We start from the raw sequence: 7,246 nt of genomic DNA on the forward strand, positions 1-7,246 counted from the left end.
CTGGCACACAGCACCATCACACACAAGAACATGGCCCACCAAGGACAATCTATCAGCTCCAGGGCCGGCTCTGGCTTTTTTGCAACCCCAAGCAAAAAACAAAAAAACCTGCGGGGGGGTGTGGGCGGAGTAGCGAAGCAAAAAAAAAAAAAAAAACCACACCTGCGGACCGGCCAAGCGCACACGCCCCCACACACACCCCTGCAGGGTGGCCAGAGCGGCAAAGCACACACACACACACAAAAACCACCTGTGGGGTGGCCGGAGCAGCAAAGCAGAAAAAAAACCCCCCAAAACGGCAGGGCAGCCGGAGCCAGGGTGCAGGAGGATTCCCTGTGCTGCAGACGTGCAGCAGAGTGCACGCTTGGTCTAGCGGGGAGGGGAAGGAGAGGGAGTGGGGGGGGGAGAGACAGAAGTGGGGCGGCCAGGGCTTCAGCGGGGCACTCACCACGCGGCCCTTCCTGCCGCGCCACCTGCCGGGAGGGCTCTGCGCCACTCCAGTCGGCTGGGAGGGAAGGACGTGGGCTGCCCTGCCGAGTTTGCTGCAGGGCACTCCCCTCCTCCACGCCGCCGCCCCCTACAGGGCGGCTGGAGCGGCAAACCAAAACGAAAAAGAAAAAAAAAAAAGGCGGACGGAATGCCGCCCCTTAGAATCTGCTGCCCCAAGCAAGAGCTTGCTCGGCTGGTGCCTGGAGCTGGCCCTGATCAGCTCCCATCTGGTGTTCAGCTCCAAGATGGATGGGGAGCCCTAGTCAGACCATAGAAAGACTGGATGGTGTGCTTTGGTGAAAACTGCTGGAGCTTCAGGCTCTGCTCCCACCTCTAACAGTAAGGGCTTCAAAATTGGTCCCTGATCCCAGGTAAACACAGTAGCTGAGCTGAGGCCAGGGTGGGTGGAATTACTGCTGGGACTGATCCTAAGAGAAGAGCACATTTCTCCTCTGCTCTAGGGAGATTCCCATAGGAAAAGCCGCTGGGCTGGGGGTGGGGGAAATACAAGCACTACCCCTCTCACCCTTGAATAGCCGGCAACTAGGACTTTGGGAGGCAAGGTACTGGTGTATCTTGCTGGAGAGCAGAAAAGGGCATTGGAGAAATTGTACAAAAGTCAATGTCACAGCTGGGTCAAGGGCAGCCAGACCTACTGGTCAGAGCCAGAGTCCACACTCACATGACAGGAGTCGAGAGTCAGCTCGGTCAGGATACTGGAAGATCAGAAGCAAAAGAAACTTGTGATCACAATGTGGTGTTTAGATGCTGCTTGTAATTATTAGAACTGGGAGCACTGGCTGTTGGGGGGTCTGAAAGGACAGGAAACAGGAAGGAGGGGCGGAGTTGAGGAGGCTGGGAGAGTTACAGAGGGTGCAGCTTCAGCTTGGAGAAGAGACTTGCACTGTAAATAAAGTTCTGTTGAAGTTGTTAATACTTTGCCTGGTGGATACAACATTTTGGCGATGAGGATGGATCTTCTGCCTCTGAACCCACCTGCACCCTTTCTGCAAAGCCCAGGTGAGCCTCCAATTGCTTTTACTGCCTGGATCCGTATGTTTGAGACTTATCTGCTTACAATCAGTGCTACAGAGATTTCTGAAGTAAGAAAGCGTGCTCTGCTAATCCACTGCCTTGGAGCAGAAGGGCAGTGTATATTTTACACTTTTCCCCTTGCAGATGATAAATATGAGACTGCACTCACTGCATTAAAGAACTTTTTTGTGCCAAAAGTGAATGTAGTAGCTAATCGCTATAGATTTCGCCCGCGTGAGCAGAAACCAGGGGAGACTATAATGCAGTATATGGCTTCCCTGAGGAGTCTGATTGTAACTTGTGACTTTGGGAATATGGCAGATGAGATGATTAGAGACCAGCTCATTGAGAAAACAACAGTGCTTCATGTAAGAGAACGCTTACTTCTAGAACCACAACTTACACTAGAAAAAGCAATAACCATTGCTACTCAGATTGAGTCAGCTACAGCTGAAGCCAAAATAATGAGTCAGGGTACAAGAGGCCCAGTCCAGGCTGTGACTCCTTTGCAGAAAAGTTCACTATCACTGCAGACAAACAATTGCAAAAGGAAAACTAATGAAAAGCCACTGAATCAGCGAATGCAAAATACAGTAAAAGCATGCTTTCGCTGTGGATCCCCATGACATCTTGCAAGCTACACAGGATGTCCAGCAAAAGTAGCTCGGTGCAATCATTGCAAAAAGATTGGGCATTTTGCTAAAGTATGTTGCAGTAGCCAGTTCAATCAACAGGTGCATGCAGTTACACTACCAGATGTTACTGTGCTGAGTGTAGACAAAATCACTACTGCACATATTCCAGAACAGATCAAGTGCACTGTAAATGTTTCTGCCATACCTTCAGGCAAATCACACTCTATTCAGCTAATGTTGGACACTGGCTCAGCAGTATCTATACTACCTGATTCCATCTATTTGCATTACGTTAAAGATGTGCCTCTTACTGAACCCAAACTTCACTTGGTATGCTATTTGAAAAACCATATTCCAGTACATGGCTGCCTGCCAGCAATAGTTACTTTTGGTGATCGCTGTGTAACTGTGGAGTTCTACATTGTCCACAAAGGCACTGCTATCCTTGGCAGAGATTTATTAGCTGCTTTAAATCTCAGGGTAGTTAATGGACGAATTGATCTTCCTCAGCAAAGCACTCTTGCGGTACACACACCAGTTTCAGCTGGGACCCAACTCCAGGTTGAGGAGAAACTCAGCTGTGCTTATGGGTTTCTGCATAAAGTTAAAATGCGGAATAATGTGTTGCCTGTACGACAGAAATTACAGCGCTTACCATTTTCAGTCAGGGAAGCTGTTTCAGAGGAACGTAGAAAACTTGTTCAAAAGGACATTATTGAAGAGATTAACTCCTCGGAATGGGTTTCACCTATAGTAATGATGCAGAAGAAGGGTGGAGACATTCGCCTTTGTGTGGACTTAAGGGAGCCAAATAAAGCTATTGTGATTGACAGTCATCCTCTTCCTCACATAGAGGAAGTATTTGCAGAACTCCGCGGAGCAAAGATGTTTTCTACTCTTGATTTGCAGAGTAGAACATACCACCAGGTTATGTTGCATGAAGGTAGCAGAGACCTCACAGCAATTATTACACATGAGGGACTATTTCGTTTTAAACGTGTTCCATACGGTCTCGCATGAGCCCCAAGTGCCTTTCAAAAAATGATGTCATTGATTCTGAAGAATCAACATGGAGTTCAGTGCTATTTGGATGATATTATTGTGTTTGGAAATACTACTGAGGAGCATGACAATAAACTGCAGTCTGTACTAAACTGCATCAGCAAAGCAGGCCTCAAGCTCAATAGGTCCAAATGCAAATTTAGACAAACTGAACTCTCCTTTCTGGGGCATACAATTTCACAGGCTGGACCTGATGCCCCAAACAGGGGTGATGTGAGAAAGACAATTGAACAAAACCAAGCAAAGTCTAAGGCTTTCACAGACAAACGGCGGGGTGCTAAGGAACCAAAGTTTGAGTGTGGTTCCTTCGTTAGAATACGAAAACCTGGAATCTTACGCAAAGGGAACCATAAATTCACAGCTCCTCTTAAAATCATAAAGAAGAAGGGACCTTACACCTATCGACTTTCTGATGGGCAGGTATGGAATGCTTCTTATCTTGCACCTGCCCATGCACCAAGAGGAGATTATGCCAATACCCAGTCTGCATTGGATGACTTCACTGTAGAACCAACACAACAAGACATTGCACTGGAACCGGGGCTTGAGAGACGGCCTGTCAGACCCAGACGACCACCTGCCTGGACTAAAGACTATGTTATGTAGTATCTACAGTGTTTTCAGTGTAATATTCCTGCCAACAGTATAGTGTCTTGTTTCATATTTGTTCCTCTGGTTAGAACAACAATGTTTATTTTAATTTGGAAAGTTTCTTAAGAGAGGAGGGAATGTGGTGTTTAGATGCTGCTTGTAATTATTAGAACTGGGAGCACTGGCTGTTGGGAGTCTGAAAGGACAGGAATCAGGAAGGAGGGGGGAGGAGTTGAGGAGGCTGGGAGAGTTACAGAGTGTGCAGCTACAGCTTGGAGAAGAGACTTGCACTGTAAATAAAGTTCTGTTGAAGTTGTTAATACTTTGCCTGGTGGATAATACACACAACCACAAATCAGATGCCAGGAAATCAAGCCAGGGGAGCGGCAGCAGAAAGGGGCAGCGCACGGTCCAGAACAGGGAGCAGTCCTGGTGTTCAGTCAGCTTCCTGTTCCTGCTGCTGCCTTAAGCAGGGCCAGGGGCCAATTAGCTTCTCTGGGACTCCTCCAATAGGACCTCAGGAGTGGAGCCTTAAACTGGGGCTGAACTTCATGGGTCCTCGCTAAGCAATTTTCAGCAGGCTGCCAGGTGGAGTGCTGGAGTGTGGCTGCTCCTGTGAGCTGTTATCACTCAAGAAAGAGATCTTGGAGTCATTGTGGATAGTTCTCTGAAAACATCCACTCAGTGTGCAGTGGCAGTCAACAAATTTGAACAAAATGTTGGGAATCATTAAGAAAGGGATAGATAAGACAGAAAATATCATATTGCCTCTCTATAAATTCATGGTACTCCCACTGTGTGCAGATGTGGTCTCCCCGTCTTTGAAAGATATAATGGAATTGGGTTCAGAAAAGGGCAACAAAAATTATTAGGGGTATGGAACAGCGGCCAAATGAGGAAAGATTAAGAAGACAGGGACTTTTCAGCTTAGAAAAGAGACGACTAAGGGGGGATATGATAGAGGTCTATAAAATGATGACTGGTGTGGAGAAAGTAAATAAGGAAGTGTTATTTACTCCTTCTCATCATTCAAGAACTGGGGGTCACCAAATGAAATTAATAAGCAGCAGGTTTAAAACTAAAAAAAGGAAGTATTTGTTTGTTTACACAACGCACAGTCAACCTGTGGAACTCCTTGCCAGAGGATGTTGTGAAGACCAAGACTATAACAGGGTTCAACAAAGAATTAGGTAAGTTCATAGAGGATAGGTCCATCAATGGCTAGAGCGAGGACAGGTCTCTGTTGGACAAAGGACAACGCCCTGCTCCTTACAATCCTCTGTGTCCATGGGAGAGAAGAGATGAATCCCTCCTTGAGAATCTCAGCAGCTTCCTAGGAAGGAGCCAGTGCTCTTCTCTGAGGACCTTCTCCTGGACCTCACAGGGGTCTGATGCTCTCACTCTGCAAGCCTGCCTGGAGCCTTGGAGTTAGTGCTCAACAGAACCAGGCAGAGACCTGTTGTCAAGCACCAGCGCCTTCCCTCTGTCCCTGAAGGAGGAAGGGCCCCAACACTGCTCTGCACTGACTGCCCTGACCACGGTGGCCCAATGGCTCTCAGGCAGCAGGACACAATAGAAACATGGATCATCCAGTCGCTCATTTCCGGGCCTCCCCATGGCTAAGGTAAAAGTCCTGCTGCCCCTGCCCATTCTGCTCATCTCCAAGATGTGCTGGAGTTTGTCTGTGCTGGGGGTTGCTGTCAGCAAGCTCTTCAGCATGTCATCCATGTCTCTGGGCAGGCCTTCTTCAGAGCCTGTCAGCGGAGGGAGACCATGGGTCAGGGTTATGGAACCTGGAGCTACACCGGCCAGGATGATAGCTGGCTCTGCAGTCCTTGCCCAGAGCAGCTCTCTGCAGAGGGCCTGGTGCACAGCATGATAGGGAACAGCCAAGCTGCTAGGGATGGGAGCTGGGCTTCCTGGCAGAGTCCAGGAACCAAAGCACACCATCTGCAAGGAAGGGATTCCCCACAGAGGGGCAACATAATCTCCCACACAGAGATTATAAAGAAACCCTTTGGTGCAGGGCAGCGGGGCCTAGTGGCCAGAGTCTATAAAGCCGCCCTTCGGTGCGGGGCAGTGGGGCCTAACGGCCAGAGTCTATAATGGTGGGGCACCCACCAAGGGTTGTGGTGGCCCCGGAAGCGGGGCCTGGGCCCCCAACTCCACCAGACACCAACCCAGGGCCCTAACAGTAGCATAGCGACTTGCCACTGACTCAGCCTACCGAAACATGCTGAGGTTTCCTGGGTGGGAGGTACCACTCCGTCACCCTCCCTGAGTAACTTCCTACCAGAGTCTGTATTGGGATCTCCCATGAGATGCTGGGTTCTCTGTGGTCAGTGGGTCTGGTCACCTCCGGTGGCTCCTCCAGTCGCCGGGGTGCAGGTGGGCCCAGGGAGGCTCTGAATCCTGGCGCAGTCAGGGGCTGTGGCTGGCCCTTCGCAGGAGCTTCCCAGACAGGTCATTCCCCTGCAGCCTCCAGCCCAGAATAAGCTGGGCTTCCTCCCTTTCTACTGCTAGAGCACTTGGAGCACACCCAGTCTCGCCGGGGAGGCGGGACTTCCGCTGTCAATAATATGGGCTTAACCCTGTCTGGGCTAGTGCGGGGTAAGCAGACCCTGTCACAGGGTCTGAAAACCCACCATGGACTGCTCCATCCTTGTGTTTGTCCCTACTTCAGTCTGCTTCATCTCTGGGCCAACCATTTCGTCCTTCACCCCTTGCAGCACTCGACAGGGTGTGTTGGTGGAGGGTCTGCAAGGTTCACGGCCATCCCTGCCACCTCCACCTTGCCTGCCGCATGTGGGTTTGTGTCAGAGGACACCTCCTTTCTTTCTACCTTCTTGGGGCTTTGGCCCCTCATTTTGCCACTCAGCAATTTCCTAAGCGGGCCCTGTCTTTTGATATGGCCTGTTTCTCTGCACCCAAAACAAAGAACTCTTGTCCCCATCTTGGTATTAGGCCATGCTTGTACACTTTCTCATGCCCTTCTCCCTGGGCTAACCTTCTCGGCACAGCCCAGGCGCGCTCTCCTTCTCTGCTCTTTTTGTCCATTGGCATAGCAGACCCTGGGTTGATTTCCCTTTGCAGGATCTCTCACAGGTATTGCTGCTGCTGTGCATGCACTTCCTTCTGCTTTTTCTAGGAGCTGCTGGAGAAACCCCTAGAACTGCTTTGGCTGCTTAACCAGTCCCTGGAACTGAAGTGGGAAATCCAGTGACCAGCTTGGCCCTTCGATACACCCACTTCGGTGGACAGACCCTTCCTTCAACAACCAAGACTTCCATCAGCCCTCAGGGATCACAGGGGGAATTCAATCCTCCTGACTATGCCAATCATAAACAAATCTACTCATTGTTACATGCTCCCGGGCCGGGGCGGCTCTAGGCACCAGCAAAGCAAGCAGGTGCTTGGGGCAGCCCATTTGCAGG

The sequence above is a fragment of the Chrysemys picta genome, unplaced genomic scaffold (assembly GCF_011386835.1).
Source record: "Chrysemys picta bellii isolate R12L10 unplaced genomic scaffold, ASM1138683v2 scaf101, whole genome shotgun sequence".
NCBI classification, from domain to species: Eukaryota; Metazoa; Chordata; order Testudines; family Emydidae; genus Chrysemys; species Chrysemys picta.